Below are 18,768 nucleotides of genomic sequence, written 5' to 3'. Positions count from 1 at the left end.
CATCTTAATCCTTCTTAACGCACTCTAATCCACCTTAATCTTCTTTAATACATTCTAATCACATTAATCCTCCCTAATCCACCTTATGTCAATCACTAATGATTCGTTAATTGGGTAATATTACCCAATTAATGAATCATTAGTGAGAATGATATCATTCTCTTATACAGGGGTGGACATGATTTGGGTCACCTCTGGCCTTCCTTGGGTCACGTGCTACTTCCAGTTTACAACGCGACCTTGAAATATAGAGATCTAAAGGCTTTCGGCTTAAAACTAAAAAAAAAACAATTCAATGTTGACTAGCTAACGTTTATCACCTGCAATATACGGGTATATTTGCCACTAATTTTTTGAGGGCGCAAAACAGAATCTATAACGCTGCACTTCCGACTGAATAACAACAGTTAGCAACGTGCGAGGGTAATATTAAGCATACTGAGGACAACCGCAACAAAAGCGCTGGTGAGCAGGTCGGAAGAACGAAAAACAAAATGCAGCATTACGGGATGCTGTGCTACGAGCTCTAAGAAAGACGCCTCAGCTCGCAAACAACGCTGTTCTTTGTCGGAATAAAGTTCTTTCGGCCAATGTCACGCAGCCACTGCTTCCTGCGCAAGCGGTCACGCTTTCCTTGTGGTATCATAAAAAATTACCGACGATTACGTTACTTCCTAATGCGAAATTTGAGCGCAGCAAATAAGCTGTTTCACCTTTTCGATAGATTGAGGCAAAGAAATCGAGCAACACATGTATGCGCTATCACAGAATTTTTTTTTATTTTTCACACGTATTCCTTTAACAAAGACTCCACTAACAGTTCTTGACAGTCATGAAGGAAGCTTTGTGGTCGGAGAAATAGACTGATATATGTTCGACTTGGTACACCAATGCTTGATTCTCAAAGACGAGATCTATACAAGTGCCTCGCGAGGTTGTCACAGCCGTGGGACGCGTTACGAGCGAGAGGAACGGGATGTTCTCCCGCATAAGTGTTAGGAAATTGCTGTTTGTCTTTATGTCAAGCCGCCACCGATCTGGCTCTCTGATTGCCACCGCACAGGGCGAACGGCAGCGGCAATTTCGGCTCGGGCGGTGCACATATACAGATCCGCCGCCACCGATCTGGCTCTCTGATTGCCACCGCACAGGGGTTGCATTGGAGGAGGAGCGAAGAAAGGAATTAAGTTCGAGCCGGCGCTTTGACAACCGGAGACTCGCAGGAAGAGGGGGGAGGGGGGCGGCGTGTACACCCAGCGGCAAACGATGGGGGCAGAAGCGCGCGCAGCAAGCAGACAACACGATAAAGGGAGGAGGGAAGAGATAGCAGCGACTGACTGATGCCGCTGACGCCGATAGTGAGTCAACCCCAGCTGCGGAGCTGCAGCAAGAAGCCATCTTGAGGCTTCTTGCTGCAGTTATATGCGCAACAGCCCGGCATAGCGCTAGCACAGAGAGGAGGAAACACGGCGTACAACGTTCGCTACGCCGAGCTAAAGCGCCGAGCCAGCAGTGCTCAGGAGGAAAATGGCGCGAACGAAAAAGAAAAACACAAGCAAAACCCAAAATACGCGCGTTTCCAAGGGCAACGGCAGGAAGACCAATCGGCGTGCAGAAAAAACGGGGGCAAAACTGGTTACCGCGGGGGGAACGCACAAGGGGCGAGGAGGAGGCGAGGAGGTCGCGCGGCGGCGGCAGAGTTCAAAGAGTGTCGTTACTTTCAAATTATCAAGGGACTTTAACCCCTCCGAAAGTCACTGACCCCTCTCTTCCCTGCGCGCTGCCCCGTAGCGCTGGTAGCACGTTGAATCACGGCTGGACTACAGGCAGCAGCGTGCGCTTTTTTCTTGAATTTGCGACTTTTGGGGCACTCCGGCGTCGATAATTTATTCGTCACGGACTTCGTGCACTTTGACCTTTCTCTTACTAGCCAGCGAATCTTCTTAAGTTTCGACCCATGCCACGTACTCAACAATATCCGAAGCCGATTTCTAGAGCGTGAACTGACGGACGGCGCAGGTGTCATCAGTAGTACGTTGATGCAAAAACTATATGAGTACCAAAAAGACATGACGGTGAAATTGGCAAGGAATTTAACGAGGAAGTATGTGTATCCGACAAATCTGGAGAAGATGAACGTGCTGCGAGCTGTGCAGGTATTCTCGCCCCCACTGATCGCAGCGCTGGAGCACCTTCAAGAAAACTCGCACAGTGACCGGGCTCTCTTCGTTTTCAAGGAGGCAAGCTCTTCAACTCACTTCATGACAGCGATGAAGAAATGGTTTGACATTCACGATACAACTTACAAAGGAAGTGGACAAAAGGTGCCGATTTCTGTAGAAGATGACGTTCGTTTGCTGTGCCTTGAAGGCGAATTTCCCAGCTACATAAAGAACATCCAGAACGTTTCACTTGCCACGGGAAAGGATGCTTTCACGAGTGAAACATTCCAAGCCCTACTATTCACGTCAAAGTCAACTGTGGAGACAGTGCGCTACCTGCTAAGGAGAGGTGTGAACTACGTGCTCACAAAAAAATTGAACAGTGAACCCATTGAAGCACTTTTCGGCAGGCTAAGATCGATGTGTGGTGGCAACGATAGGCTGGACGCAAGAGCTGTTACGGCTTCACTGGATCATATCGTGAAAGAAAAAGTCTGACGTCCAAAAGACGTCAAGGTACTTGAAGTAGGCGTTCAGGAACTGGCTGCAACACTGTCGCCAGCTCTGTTAGAAGACCTCAAAAACGTGACAGAGGATTCTGCTGCTCCGACGCCCTCCGTAACATGCTCGGGCCTCGCATATGTAGGCGGTTATATTGTAAAGCTAATCGCTGAATTTGGATGCGATGCCTGCACTCTGCTTGTCACGACTAGTAATCGGAGTGATCCAGTTTTCAAGCTTCTGCAGGGCCAAGACAGAAGTGGGCTCTATTATCCAAAGCCAGAACTGTTAGCCCTTTTGGATAAAATAGTGATTTTCCTTGAAAAGGCTGTGGAGCAGTTGCCGCGGACAAATCTTCTTGGGTGTTTCAAACAATACTCGAACCGCAGCTTGAAAGGTCGTGCCTACTCAGATGCCCAGAAGGGGTGGATAATAGCCATGCTAGAAGGTCGGCCTGCTTAATTGCTGAGAAATTCGTAAGAATACTCCTCATTAATTACACGAAAACGGTCACTGATAAAAATGATAAGTCATGTGCCTATGTGCACAAGCCTTCAAGGAAACATTTCAGGCTCTAAGGTTCCGTAAGTTAGAGTTACCGCTGCGTGTGTGCTTGAGATTTCATATTCAAGTAGCCCTTTGTAACAGAAAGGCGTGTTTCATCATTCGAACTTATTTTAATGGCAAAGGCGTGAATCCATATCTTAGTGTTTACATCGTAAAAGCAGTTATGTATCAGTGATGTTTTGCCATTTATATTACTTTAAGGAAGCTTGCTCATAGTGTCAGATATCATTGATGTGCACTGCTCCGATAAATTGGTTTACTGTAAATAAAATATCTGTTAAACATTTTATTCTGTGTTCTTTAGTAAGGGGAGCGTTAACGCTTCCCTTTTTTCATTACAAAATTTGAGCAGAGTGTTACCGTTTACCGGTATCGTTGCCGTATGGCGGTGCACGTGCCGCCCAGATCCGCAGTACCTGAGGGCAGCTAGAGCCTGACGTAACGGTAACTGCTGCAGAATCCGGTCCCGCTCTGCATTACATCCCACGTATGGCGGAACGCGCAAAAAAGCATTTTCTAAGTGGCGATAGACATTACATTTAAGTCTCCCAGTTACTGAAACAGAAGAATTAAGTTGTACCAGCCAGAACTGCGTCGCGGGGTGATAGTGCTGCTATTTCGCAGCTTATCAGCACAGCAGCTGGGTATAGGCTGATTTCCTGATACTAGAAAGAAAAAGGCAAGCATGAAGCATTTCTGCACACTGCTGCCTGATGCTGCGCAATAGTAACAAGCCCCAAAAGCCCGAAAACCTTTCAAAATTGATCCTGCAGCGAACGCCGCATGCATTCCGCGCGGGCCGCGCCGGCGGAGGGGCAGGGCTGCAGCGCCCCGTCAAAGCTGCGGCCGCAGGCGGCAACTACCCCCATTGCGCAGGCCGTAACAAGAACGCGCGCCGCTGCCGCTCGAGTCCGGCCGTGGCTGAGCACACTTGGCCTCGAGCTCCACCACTGGAAAAGTTGGCGCCACCGTCGGCGTGACGTCCTATTAGGGATCACGTGGACATAGCGGCCGCGTCGGCTGTTTCGAGAGCGCCGAAGCGAGCTGAAAACGAGTTTAAATTCCCTCGTACGCTGCGGTTCACATTTAGTGGCGAGATTTTCCCGCTTCGAGTGTCTCCTTTGCAAGGATTGAAAGCACTACAATAGGTAGTGGCTGCCTTTGAAGGCGTGCAACATGATAGGCTACTGCTCGGTGCCGCAGTGCCGGACGCACGCAACGGAGCCCGGTGTCAGCCTTCATACGTAGCTGCATGCAAGAAGCTGCGTGAAGCTTGGCTCGCGAAACATAAAACCGGCAGACAGCCATCGGCTACAACTCGGGTATGCAGCAAGCACAGACGCGAGGAAGATTTCTGCTACGGCGATGGGGCTGCGATTTTCGGAAAACGCGCACAGAGACGCTCGCCCGAGTCCGCTGCCCGTCATGACGGTTTGGTCTACGAACTTGTCGATGCTATAGATACTGGCAAGTTCACTGGAGTGGAAAGGGAGCGGTAAGAAGCACATTAAAAAAAAGCATGACATATGGTCATGTTTGTGTTAAGAGTTATGCACTGGATTACAAAAAAAAAAAAGAAGCAGCGGGAAATTGCACGCTGAGAACACCGATAAACATACAGTGCGACGCAACTCGAGAAATAATATTGAAAGGTCAAAGAATTTAGAAGAAAAAAAAGATTGAATCGTCGCGACGGCACATCACAGTCCCTGTAGGCGTCGAAGTCTCTACAATGAAATTATTTTTGAAAAGCTCTGATAGCGCCCACGCAACAATGGTTGCTTGTATACCGTCAAATGCTCATATTCTGCGGCCTAAAGCTCATGGCACGGTGCGAAAATGCGCACGCGGCGAAAGCGAAACAGTGCGCGGACCTGCGCTCGTACTGACCGTTTGAGGAAGCATTTTGGTATTCGCAAGCAAAGTCGCACCACGCTAACGCCAGAGACTAGTGCTGTCAAGGGAAATGAACCCTATGCGATTCCTCGGTCACTTCGCTAAGTTTGCGCGTCTACAGCTCGTTCTCCTTATGTTTTTTTTTTCAGACGGCGAACGCTACACTCTTGTGTTTCAAGCTGAGCACACACCTGCCGGCCAACCATGTGCTTCTGACGAAAGCGCTATAGAGACATTTGCCTCTACCTCAGCAGAGGCAGTTGCCCCTATTCGCAACTCCAGCAATTCATGCGACACCTAGCGGCAGTAGGTAGAAACGCCATACGGAGGTCCAGTCGCCGTGTGTGCCGTAGAGGCTGCTGTCGCGGACGGAAGAATGGAGCTGCTAGCAAAGAAAAAGCGAACGGCCAAGCAGTTATGCTGTGTTCCTCGGTGCGTGCCAGCGAGATGGAGGGACAGCGATATTTCCGTTCACCCATTTCCCTCCGAGTCGAAAGGCTGAAGCCGCAGAACCAGGTGGATCGCTAACATCCGCATCGGCAAGGCTGTGACGCTGACATTGACTGTTTGCTCACGGCATTTTGCACGGGATAATTTCTCCTTACCAGGTGAGACACTATTGTGAGCTTGTGAACTCGAACCTAATGCATGACCATTGTGCGTGGCCATTATACATGTCGCTGTGTCACCTTATGTAAACACGTTTCACATTGCGAGCACTGGCGATTGGGCTATGCATTATTTGCTGTATATGTTAGCCACAACGCGAAATTCGAGCACAGGTTCGATACCTGTCACAGCGGTTTCTCCGAGGAACGTCTCCTCTGCACTCGTTAACCACATTGGCTGTAATTAGAGCTCATGTTCGACGCTTCACAGCGGTTTCTGCGAGGAACGTCACCTCTGCGCTCGTTGGCTACACCCGGCTCTAACTCGGGAGGCTTTTGATGCCCAGCACGTCTCGCGCAACTTACACGGGCGTCGGAGATTCAAATGTTTACGAATGATGTACTAGCAAGTTCGGGAAGTGTTGAGTGTAAACGTGCCACGTATGTGGCATGCTAAAGCGGAATAAATATCATGCGTGGCGCGGATGAACTTGCAGCACAGGCGCACTGCACACGGGCACTTCCCAGCGCGACTGATTACGAATTTGGCACTTGCACTTGAGAATCTCCGACGCGCTCAAGAGTGGCCATATGGCACTGGTATTTCGCACCGACGGCGAGCCTATAACGTTCATTGCAGAAGTTTGCCACTTACGCGACAGCCACATGTCAATTTTACACGCGTTTGCTAGTTGCGAGGAAAATTTACGGCGTCCGCCGTCTACTGACGTGCCGCATATGTATGTGTAACGTAGCCCAGCCTAGCGGGAGCGCATTGCCCAGCTGGCAACCCTGAGCTTCCAAGAGGCTGTTGCGCGTTCTCGAGTCGTCGGCGTGCGTTGCAATAAAGTCAGTCTTTGTTCAGCACTCGCCTTGGTGTGCGTGTCGTTACTCACGCTCGTTACATGGTGTCAGAAGTGGGGTAGCCGTTCCCGCGCAAGCGACCGTTGCATAGCAAGCTCGAACTTCAAGCCTGCGCATGGAAGCCCTACCGCCTCCTGCTCCGCTGGTGCTCGCTCAGAACGCGGCAGCCAATTGGAAGAAGTTCAGGCAACGCATCGAGCTATATTTCGTAGCCACGGGAAAGGCACGTATACAGCGCGGAGAAGGCTGCCATTTTTTTTACATGTGGCCGGCCAGGAGGCCATTGATGTCTTCAACACTTTTCGACTTACGTCTGCCCAAGCGGAGGACTACGATGTGCTAGTGCGCAAGTTCGAAGAGTACTGCGCACCACAACAGAATGAAACATTTGAGCGATACGTCTTCCGCATGCGACTCCAGAATGAAGGTGAGCCATTTGAACAGTTCTTGCGGGACGTGCAGCTCAAGGCGCAGTCGTGTAACTTTGGCGATCTCAAAAACTCCATGGTGCGTGACGAGTTAGTCTGTGGAACTCGGGACAAAAAGTTGCGCAACAGGCTGCTGCGCGAGAAGGACTTGACACTCGAGAAGGCCATTGATTTCTGCAAAGCGGCGGAGGCTGCCACGAGCCAGGCGCGAGTATGGGAGCAGGCAGAGACGGCACAGGTGATCGGCGCAGTGGAAGGAAAGTTAGACGGGCCGGCTCGGAGCAAGACTTTGCGGCGGTGCAACTTCTGCGGCAGCTGTCACCCGCCGCGAAAATGTCCGGCATGGGGAAAGGTGCGTGGTGTGCCGAAAACTGAACCACTTCGCGGCGTGCTGCAGAGCGAAGAGAAGCGTTCAAGAAGTTGAGTGCCCTGAAGAAAAGTCGGATGATGATTTTGAAATATTAGACGTGCATATAGCCGGCGTCGCCAGCTCGTCCCGGTTAAAGTTGACATAGATACAGTGCACATGAAGGTCGACACGGGAGCCCAGGCGAATTTGTTGCCGTTATCTTTATACCGGAGACTCAAGCGAAAGCCACCGTTGCGCCCCAGCCCGACTGTTCTTTCAGGCTATGGATGCAATGCTATACAGCATGTTGGTACAACGGTGCTGCCTCTTCAAGTGGGCGATAAATGCGAACAGCTGGTTTTCTATGTGGTGAAGAAGGGCAAACAGGCATTACTCGGCCTTGAGACACGTGAGAAATTCGGCTTTATAGCACGAGTCCGGTCAGTGTCACAAGAGGAAGGAATGGACAAGCAGCGGACTATTGAAGAGTTTCCCGCTCTATTCCGTGGCCTAGGATGTACGAGGCGGAAATACAGGATCAGCCTGAAAGACGATGCGCGACCTATAGCGCTACCATCGAGGAGGGTGCCACACGCACTGAAGGAGCCCCTGCGCCAGGAGTTGGACCGCATGGAGGCGGAGGGCATTATAACTCGGATGCAGGACCCAACTGATTGGGCAAGCCCGCTTGTCATCGTAACTAAGAAAAATGGGAGATTAAGAGTGTGCATGGACCCGCGGCGTGTGAATGAGGGTATCCGAAGGGAGCACTACGAGCTGCCCCGAAGAGAGGACATTGAGGCAGAGCTGGCCGGAGCCAGGTATTTTAGCAAACTGGACGCTAATAGAGGCTTCTACCAGATACCTCTAGATGACTATACGTCCTGCATTTGCACGTTTAGCACGCCGTTTGGCAGGTAGCGGTTCCTGAGGCTTCCATTTGGGCTGAGTTCAGTGCCGCAGGTTTTTCAGAAAGCCATGAGTGATGCCTTGGACAACCTCTCGGGGGTGCGAGTCTACATAGATGACACCTTAGTATGGGGAGCAACCAGGGAGGAGCACGACGCCCGATTGAAGGCGGCGCTCAGAGCAATTGAGACTGCAGGCTTTACCCTTAACCCGGAGAAGTGTGTAGCGGCCGCTGACAAGATCAAGTTCCTAGGTGATGTCCTCTCTAAAGAAGGAATACGGCCCGATCCGGATCTGGTGCGATGCGTAGCCAGCATGCCCTCACCCACGTGAAAACAGGAGGTGCAAAGACTGCTAGGCGCAGTCAACTATTTCGGAAAGTTTTTGCCTTGTCTGTCTGAAAAAACACACATGCTACGCTCCCTCGTGAGGAAGGACAGTGAATTCGAGTGGACAGAGGCGCATGACAAGGAATGGAAAAACTTGTGCGGCATGCTATCCTCTGCCCCCTTGTTGGCCATTTTCGACACTCAGAGGCCCACTAATGTGTCAACCGATGCGTCCAACTTTGCCTTGGGTGCTGCTCTCCTCCAGCTACATGAGGGGGGTTGGAGACCGGTGGCGTATGCCTCGCGTGTTTTAACGCAAGCGGAAACCCGGTATTCTCAAATCGAGGAGGCACTAGGAATAACATTCGGCTGCGAACGCTTCAGAGAATTCATAGTGGGGTCTCATGTCACCATAGAAACAGACCATCAGCCCCTTCTAGCTATTGCGAATATGGGACTGAATGAAATGCCCCCTCGTGTTCAGCGTTTTTTCTTGCGTCTGATGAGTTCGACTTCACCCTGCAGTTCGTGCCTGGAAAGCAGCTCCTACTGGCGGATGCGCTGTCGCGTCTGCGGATCCCACCAGACTCAACTCGGGCAGAGGAATGTGAAGATGTAGCCATACATGCTGTGAACGTACTTTCAACCCTCGTCAGTGACGCCATGGTAAAGAGGCTGCAGGCAGCGACGGCTGAAGATGAAGACCTCAGGCAAGTGATGACGCTCTCGAGAATCGTGAGGCCATTCAAGGGCAGTTATCGCCGGTGGCAGCAGAGTTGTCGGTTGTGAATGGTATCCTTATGAGAGGCGCTAAAGCAATAATTCCTAAGAAGCTACGGAAAGAAATGCTGGACCGCGTGCACGAGGGGCACCTCGGGGTGAACAAGGCAAAGGCGAGAGCTAGAGCCCTAATGTATTGGCCGGCTATGCAAAAGGACATTGAGGAAAAGACGTCGAAATGTGAGACCTGCTGTCGCTACGCGTATCTGCAGCCATCAGAGCGAGTGCTAATGAAGCCTGTCCCTTTGTCGCCGTGGTCAAGAATAGGGTTGGACCCGTGTGAGAATGCGGGAGTGCACTACTTAGTGGGCTATGACGCTCACTCAAACGACCCAGAAGTAGAACAGCTGACTCAAACAACGAGCCACCAAGTCACCCAGAAACTGGAAATGTGGTTTGCCAGGCATGGGATACCTTTAGAAGTGTGCACGGATGGGGGACCGCAGTTCTCCTCGAGGGAGTTTCTAGAGTTTGCCAAGCTACGCGACTTTCGACACGTGGTTTCGAGTCAGAGGTTTCCAAGGGCAAATGGGCTAGCCGAGAAAGGAGTACAAGTGTTCAAAAGACTCCTGAAGAAAACAAAGCATGCTAATGAGCCTCTGTGGCTTGGACTTCTAAACTACAGGTCATCGCCACTAGAGGATGGAAGGAGCTCTGCGCAGCTGCTGATGGGAAGACAACTTCGAGGCCGTCTTCCAGGCTTCTCCACCCCTCAGGCAACCGAGGTGAAGAAGCAGACACAAAGGCCAAGGCCGGAACGACCGCCACTCAGGACAGGAGACACGGCCCGCCTTTTAGAAGATCAGGGTTGGACTAGCAGAGCCAAAGTAACGCGGCAGGTCACACCACGATCATATTTGATGGAAACCGAAGACGGGAGCCTACTGCGTCGAAATCGGCAGCACATCCTGCGGACGGCAGAGCCGTTCCACTCGCCTAGTGACACAGCGGGCAGCCCCCACCATCCTCAGAAAGCTAATGGCAGCGGCCAAGAAACAAGCCCTGCAGGCACCCCAGAACGTCCACCAGCCTCTGGCCTGCACGACGCAGCAACTCCCATGCGCCGCCCTGTGCGGGCAAGGAACCCGCGAGTGCGTCTAACTTACGATGAGAACTTCGAGCAAGAACCTGGACCCTCACGTGGGAGTGAGGGAGGTGTAACGTAGCCCAGCCTAGCGGGAGCGCATTGCCCAGCCGGCAACCCGGAGCTCCCAAGAGGCTGTTGCGCGTTCTCGAGTCGTCGGCGTGCGTTGCAATAAAGTCAGTCTTTGTACAGCACTCGCCTTGGTGTGCGTGTCGTTACTCACGCTCGTTACAGTATGTGCAGTATTAGTACCTAAGGTAGCTTTATGTGTGTTATTAAATCATCCCCAAGTCAGTGGCAAAACTACTCCGGTCATGTGGTGGTGTTTGCACCTGTGTACTTTGCGTTATGAGCAGCTTTCAACTACGTTTTGCAGATGCTACATTCGGTGTACAACGTTGCATAGCCTTGCACACTCAAACCGTGCTTCATTTCCTTGCAAATGCGTTTTTATAAATATTGTGGCCTTGTTTCTGAGTTAAAAAGAAAAAAATTCTGGGTGCAGCCCATATTGAGGCACAATAAAGCATAAACAATTCATTTATTTTTTCAGATGTAGCATGTCAAAGACAGCGGCTGAAAAAAATGCAATACCAACTGAAAACCTGCCTAGGACGTCATGTTATGATGAGAACAAGGATGCTCATATGAAAGAGCTTTCACTGGCAAGACTTCGCCGACGTGCGTATCGGTCAGCCAGAGTAAATTAATTTGACTGCATGGTGCAGCACTTATATGCTTATGGTACATACACCATGTCTACAAGCATGCAATAGATGTCAACACCTTTTAATGCATTACAGAATGAATCAAGCAAAGAAACTGCTGCCTCCCCATTAGAAGCAAAGGTGTTGCTCCATGCACCTGTCAGCACGACCACCATGGTAAATTGGCTGCCTGCAAATTGTGCACACATTGCTTCACCACTAATTCCTTGGGATTAAACTCTGACATTGCAGGACGATCTCCCATCCCCTGACAGCAACAGCATGGACCAAATAAGTGACAAAGGAAATATGGTAATTTCTTTTTGTATATGTATGTGTTGTGGTAGCTGTCTTTACCTAGACGGTGGCATGCTTTCTGGATTTACATCGTAAAAGCATTGTAGCACGTGGTGTGTGATGGGTGCATATTAACTGCAACTTGTGCACATATTGCTTAACCACTGGTTTCTTGAATTGAACTCTATCTGACATTGCAGGAAGATTTCCCATCCCCTAACAGCATGGACCAAAGCCTTGCAAACACCATAAGGGACAAGGACATAGCAAATATGGCAATTTATTTTTTATATATATTTGTGATGTGGTAGCTGTCTTTACCTAGCCGGCAGCATGTTTTCTGGATTAACTTCGTGAAAGGATTGTGGTGTGTGATGGGTGCAAATTAACTGATGCAAAAAGCCTGGCTTTCCTACTTCCAACATTGAATTTACCACATTGACGTGCATTATTGGAATGACAAAAAGAAGCTGCATCTCGCGTCAGATATGTCAGACATTATAACTCTTGCTTTTGTTTTGTGACAGGAATGTGCTTGCCAACCTGGCCCCCAGACATTAATGGCAGAGTACTCAAGATAAGAAAAAGACGTGGCACATTTCCTACTAGAAATGGCTTCAGGGACAAGGCTTACAGAAAGCAAGGCTGACCAAGTGACATCGGGTACTTTTCCACAGAAGTTTGTGAACACGATAAATAGTAGCAACGTAAATACATTCACAGGCCTGCCATCATTCGATGTTCTGAATGCTCCTGTGACGTGCTACACAAAAATTCATCCACTTTCAGGACGGCACCAGTTATGTGTAAAAACAATTGCATTGACATTGGTGAAATTGAAGCATAATATTTCCACTGCATTCTTGAGTCACCTTTTTAACTGTTCTCGAACTACATGTAGCAACATAATTGCAGAGACTGCTCAGTTGATGTCTGAAATTTTAAAAGTAACTGTGGCTGTGCCACCAAAAGATGATGTTGAACATTTGCCTGTCTGTTTTAAACACTTCAGTAATGTGCGTGTCATTGTAGATTGCACCGTAATTCCTATTAGCCAGCCCAACTGTTTGCGATGTGCATTACAGACCTACCCCTTCTATAAGAAAGGTTTCACGGTTAAATATATGGTGACTGTTACAACAAGTGGTCTTAGTGCCTACATAAGCCAAGGATATGGAGGCCGCACCTCAAACAAGGCCCTGTTTGAGCAAAGCTGCCTCGTCAAGCAACTAGACCCGATATCAGATGCCATAATGGCAGACTGTGGCTTTCTTATTGATGACATTTGTGCGGACAACTTAATTGAGTTAATCAGGCCTCCATTCAGAAAACAAAAGCAGATGTCAAAGGGTGATTCACTTAGGACACAAAAGATAGCGTCAGCAAGAGCTTATGTAGAGCGTGCTATGCAGCGAATGAAAATATTCCTTGTTGTCAACAAGAATCCCATGGAGCATGGTGGGATTACTTGACGACATTGTCATAATAGCTGCAGGCATCACAAACCTTTCATCACCGATTTTAGCAACACATCGATTTTTGTGAGTCCTGCATCAATACATTTCCCAAACGTATTATGTGCATCGTAAAAGTGGTTCGTGCTTTCCATGCAAGGAATTTTAAAAAACGTTATAGGAGTGGAAGCGCCATGTTCCTTACCAGCAGAGGTGAAGCCAGAGCTTGCCCTTATTTTACATTTGAAATAGACCTTCGTTGGGTTGTCCTCTTACAGATCAAGTAAGATCTGGCTCTGGTAATGTAATTGCGTGGCTAATTAGAAACTAAAAGCATGTTGTTCCTGTCAGAAGTATTATCTTCCTCTGAGTATTGATTACGTTATTTCTGAAACAATTTACCAAGAATTTCAGGCTTCATCTTAAAACCAGTAACACTAAGATACACGTCAGCCAGTCTCTGTATGGCAAAATAAGCCACGTTAATGGGGTTGAGACATCAAATTTTTGGCTTGCGCATTCTTTGTTTCAAACCTTTCTTATTGATCCAGGAAGCATGGTGCACACTCGAATATTCTTATATTCTCAGTAAACAAGTTAATATTGCATTATTCATGTGAACAATTTTCAGTTTCGGTTTGTAGGCGCAGAGTTGGACAGTGATGTCAATGTCTAGAAAGCTTGGTCACGTGGGCCCACCAAGCTGTGACGCGCACACTGCTGCATCATCTGGTCTCGCACACACATTCTGTACCAGTGCAGGCAAACAAAACCACGCCGACAGTTGTCTGGGCTAGCTGCAGCAGCTCCAATTATGACTCTACGACTGACGCGGCTCATTGCCCTCTAGACTCAAGCCTCTCTAGGCTTGCCCGGTGCTGTGGGTCCCCACTCATTGCACGTCACTGCAATGTGGTATGACGTCACTAAAATTTTCGTTGTGCTTCCAACAAACACAGTGACATCGGTGTCAATCGCGGTAGCGATGGGTTTCGATCACGAGAACGAGCATTTAGGCACTCTTTGGAAGAGAATGAAAACATACTTTAAACTTTTCTGTGTCTAGCACTTCATGTTGAGTGTCTTTGCATACAGAGGAAGCCTACAGTATGCTTCTTATAGCCTCAAAATTTGGCGTCTCAACCCCTTTAAACTAGTGGGAAGTGTGAGGAAAGCACTTCTTTTCCTTCATTGAAAAATAATCTTTTATAGTGCCCCTCCTAAAATGGTGTTGTTGGTTCACTTTTGGCACATAAATTCCCCTCCAACAATTTTTTTATATTCCTTGTTTCCATTGTGTACTTCCTTACTATAGCCTGTTCTAATGTTTTGTTTGCAATTTTTTACATCTCCACAATCTTGTGTATTGTTGCAGCCCATTTGAACTTAACATGTGTTGCTACGTTGCCGGAGTTTATTTTTCTTTGTTAGGAAAACTTAATTGGTGCATGGCTTCGTAAGGGCCCCTCACCAGGCCCTATTGCAAATTTTGGTTATACACTGGTATATGTAAGGTGTCGTCTAGAAAGCCTTTTTTCGAAGATTTTCAAATTAATTCACCCGATGTCACTTGGACAACCTTGGTTTCTGTAAGCCAAGTACCTGAAGCCATTTCTAACAGGAAATTTGCCACATCTTGGGAAATGGAAGAACCTGTCCTGTTACCATGCTGCCAGAAGGCAAGCGTTACTACCAGCAGACATTTTGTCTCTGCCTCGACTAGGGTGCGCAAGTGTTCTTTCCCTGCCTTCTCCAATACCAAAGCGAAAAGACCATGTCACATGAATGTGTCGTACCCCGCATTTTTAAAAAGAAATTCTTCACAATTCCAGTGGCACGTTTGCATATTTGGCATTAGGTGATTCACCTGAAGTCATGTGCCATGGCTGGCGATATTGCAAGTAGCCTGTATTGCATAGAGGCATTTGTGCGTGTGACCTTGGCTCCATCAAAGCGTGGCGGCCTTGAGAGTAAGTGCGGTCTTCTGTTTGGAAATTCAGCATTTTTTATGCCACTCAGCCATTTCATACTTTTCAGACACGGTCGTTGCCATGTGATCTACATGCTGCACTTGTTTGCATTGGCCAAACCTGCAGACTTCAACTTCAACACACTTTTTGTAAATTAGCAATGCACATTCTTTTGCAACTTGTATTCTTCATTGAAGTGCTGATTTACGCTACGCATTCTGATGCAAGTTTTCATCTTATGGTATTCCGAGATATTTGCAGTTCACTTATGATCTGTGTGCATAGAGTTGTGGTTTTTCTTCAATGGCTGTTTGTTGTCCCTTGCCTTACTTGTATTTTTTCACAAAATAAACCACATGCACTCAATATTTTGTTCACTGTACTCTGTGTCAAGGTGTTTGCCTCATACGTTTTACTCAAGCCCATTTTTGTTGCACTTTTTAGCATATGAGGGTATATCTTGCCAAACAGAACATGGGAAGTAACATGGAACAGTGTCAAACCTGCATACGATGAGTATTTAAAAAGTTTGGCCACGAGAGTTGAGTACCCTGAAAGAATGGTTTGATTCAAATGACCCCAGCTGGTATATGTACCATAACTTATGCTTCTTCCCAATTTGTTGAATACAGTGCAAATGGCTGTCCTGGGAAGCATAACTAAACCACTGGTAATACAACATGGGGAGACACTTGTGCAGACTTTATATCAGTGAATGATAATTAGTGACCTCCAGAGAGCATATAGAGCTGTCCTTACTATCAACATATCAATAAATGGAAGGTAAGTGACATAAAAGTTTAACATGCACTTAAAGCACTTAACAAACACTTAAAGGGGCACTGAAACACTTCCGAATGATCATAGTTATCTCACTACAAAAGGACATCGCCTGCTGCAAAAATTTTTCGAATCATTGAACTGTAAGCGGAATTAGTAGTTATTGCACTGACGCATTGCTTTCTCCTTTCGCCTCAGCTAGTGTGCTGGAAGCTACACGGTGCATGGCAAGGTAGCAAGGTCCTGGTCAAGTTTTTTCTTTTACACATTGCTACTTGTGGTTCAGGCATGTGTGGCACTCTCTAAACGCGAGATGGACGCCTGGAGCTACATCACTTACAGAGACCAATAAATACACACGGCTGTCTGATCGTCCTGCGAAAAGAGCTTGTGGTGGTCGCGGTATCTATATTATGCAGCATGCCAATTTCAGGGCCCCTTTAAGAAGGGCACAAACAAAGACAACAAAAGTTGGTTTCATGAGTTCTGCCTGAGTCGCCACTGATATCACGCACTTGCTCGTGCACAAATTGTGAAACAATAACGTATGAGCCATAGGAGAACAGTCATGTCGGCAAAAAGAAAGTAGGATATGTATTGTGATAGGTAACCTCAAGCACCACAGCACAAGGTGAAGCTAAGTTGCAGTTTGGCACATAATAGGATCTCTTCTGCTTACAACGGTGCACGCACATGAACATTTCACTGTATACGATCTTTGCAATATGAACAGCATTGAAACGCAATGTAGAGATGAAACATTAAAGGGACTGACAACTACACCAAATGTTCCAGGATAAGGTGCCAGGAGAAACAGCCGAGGTGTGCTTGCACTTTTGCGACAATCCAGCAGTGCACGAGCACTTTGCCTCCACGATCGATGGGTCCCGGAATGCGTCGGCGATTCTCACCACAATCTCGTGCGGGTCCGCTGTCACGCCGGACGGAGGTTTGCACACACGCGCGACCACTTCTACTTAATTACTCACTGTACCACTGGTACCGACTAAAATGAGGTGCTCGGCGTCCACTACCCGTTCTCCCCCCACAAAACAGCGCGAATTAACATCGCAGTGCAACAAACTTAATATTTTCACCAAGGACAGCGTACGCGGGGACCTCCGTAAAGCCGCCATACTGCACAGTGTAGCCAGACCGGGCCAGGCTTCGCAGCGCCCCCTAATGTTGATTTGAGTTGCGAATACCTGCTTCTGCGGAAGCTGATTCCGAACTTTGGACCGCAGCAAAAACGCGCTTTTTAATTGACAAATATGTTGACCTTAAGGACCTGGTCGGCCAGAAAGGGGGATTCAGGTATGTGTCCATCCCCGATTCTATGCAGCATGCTTGCAAGCGCAAAAAAAATGTATTTGACAAAAGTGCGAGAATTCTTTCCGAGCGGTTACTGTATTTGAATGCATTGGCAATAATTGTAATACAAACCAAAGTGCATTTCATATTTCATCCCAGCATGCTTTTGTAAATATGACCCCTGTTTTTGCAGTTGAGTTTAATAGTTGCTGCAGTACGTGTTTCAGTTCTGGCTTGATTTCTTTAGGACAAAAAAAATGTTGTGGACAAAGTTTGCGAACCTCCTCAACGACGAGTCTGGAGGCACCCTTTCGGCTGTCCAGGTCGAAAACAAATGGAAGTCATTGGAGCGCAGCTACAAATGAGCGAGAACAAAAAATAATACATCGGGGCACCACCGTGTGCCGTGCGAGTATGAGGAGTGAGTACCCAGTCCAATGAATGTCTACCTGACTTGCTGAATAGTTCTAATAGAACTTACGCCTTGTAGGGAGCTGGCCTAGGTGTTGGAATAAGAACATCATATAAAACCACCAGCACTTTTCGAGACTGGAGTCTCTGCAGAAAACTCAGAGTAAGTATACTAAATACAACTGGAATGCTTACAACTGGCTTACAACTGGAATGGCAGAATAAATTTGGTACATGAGAAGGAACACGCATGACAAGGCTAAGCATTGACTACAACATGGAATAACATTTACATTGTAAACAATGATTATTATTTTCCTACGCAGTTAGAGCAAAAGAAACATGTCATATGTGTCCATTCTTGTGCAGCTGGTTTTCTAGTGGAGTACTTGGTGCAAACTACAGAAAGTGATGTAATGTTTGCATTCATGTGTGCAAAGTGTGGCCGCAGAGGACATGGACTCCTACAGGGACATGGAGGAGGTGCCCGCCAGCATGCCCCCCAGGAAGAGGCAGAGGACATCTTCAATGTCCTTGCCGAAACGCTGATGAAAATGGATGCAGCCACAGACAAGCGCCACGAGGAGCGCATGGCTAAGTTTGACATATTCATCGATGTCATGCGAACAAACAAGCAGTAAACACTTGCACGTTGGTGTTTCGTGACCTGTGTGAAAATACGTTTCCGCATTTATTCGCTTCACTTCAACTTGAACAGCACTAGAATTCATGCAAGCACTACACAGACAGCATGGCAGTAGCATGACACAATCTTCATGAAAATGAGGCTGCGTTAGCATTGCTGCTTTGCAATGTATTCCCTCAGAGTCTCACTGTAGCCTAACAAATTAGGGTCAATATGACCTGTTGGCTCTCGGTTTCCTGCATCGTCGAAAGGTGGCAAAGTCTCCAACTCTTCCAAAAAAACCTTTCTTCATTACAAAAATTGTGTAAAAGGCAGGCAGCCATTACAAGGAAGCAGCTCTGTACTACAGTTTTGGCGTCAACGAAGTACAACCTTCGAAAGCGTTGCTCAACAGTCCAAAAGTGTTTTCAATGGTCACCCTTTGTTGGCTATGCCTTCCATTGAAGTTTCTTTTACACGAAGGAAAACTGTTCTGGTTGTCTCTGAAGGGGGCCATGAGCCACGGGATTAGCGGGTAAGCGCAGTCCCCAAGAAGATACCCACCGTCGCATAATGCGGATGCGTTCTGAAAGAAGGAGCTTTCTCTCAGCACACGCGCATCGTGTGTTGATCCCGGAAAACCGACGAACACGTGCGTGAATCTGTTCTTATCGTCGCAGATTCCCTGCAGTATAATGGACGGAAACTTCTTCCGGTTGTAATAAGAATGTGCAGA

The 18,768-nt window shown here is 47.9% G+C and overlaps 1 long non-coding RNA gene across 2 annotated transcripts; it reads left to right on the top strand.

Annotated features, from left to right (window-relative positions):
- The first annotated feature begins 5,689 nt into the window (after positions 1 to 5,689).
- On the top strand, positions 5,690 to 11,600 carry LOC142591277 (uncharacterized). 2 transcript variants are annotated; one of them, XR_012830430.1, is made up of 4 exons: positions 5,690 to 5,734; positions 11,031 to 11,178; positions 11,281 to 11,361; positions 11,437 to 11,600. It is a non-coding gene; the product is annotated as an uncharacterized LOC142591277 (long non-coding RNA). The 2 variants fall into 2 exon arrangements; XR_012830431.1 differs by having other exon boundaries at positions 11,281 to 11,600.
- The last annotated feature ends 7,168 nt before the right edge of the window (positions 11,601 to 18,768 follow it).

This window comes from Dermacentor variabilis, chromosome 8 (genome assembly GCF_050947875.1).
Source record: "Dermacentor variabilis isolate Ectoservices chromosome 8, ASM5094787v1, whole genome shotgun sequence".
Classification (NCBI taxonomy): domain Eukaryota; kingdom Metazoa; phylum Arthropoda; class Arachnida; order Ixodida; family Ixodidae; genus Dermacentor; species Dermacentor variabilis.
This window is presented reverse-complemented; position numbering and strand designations above follow the sequence as displayed.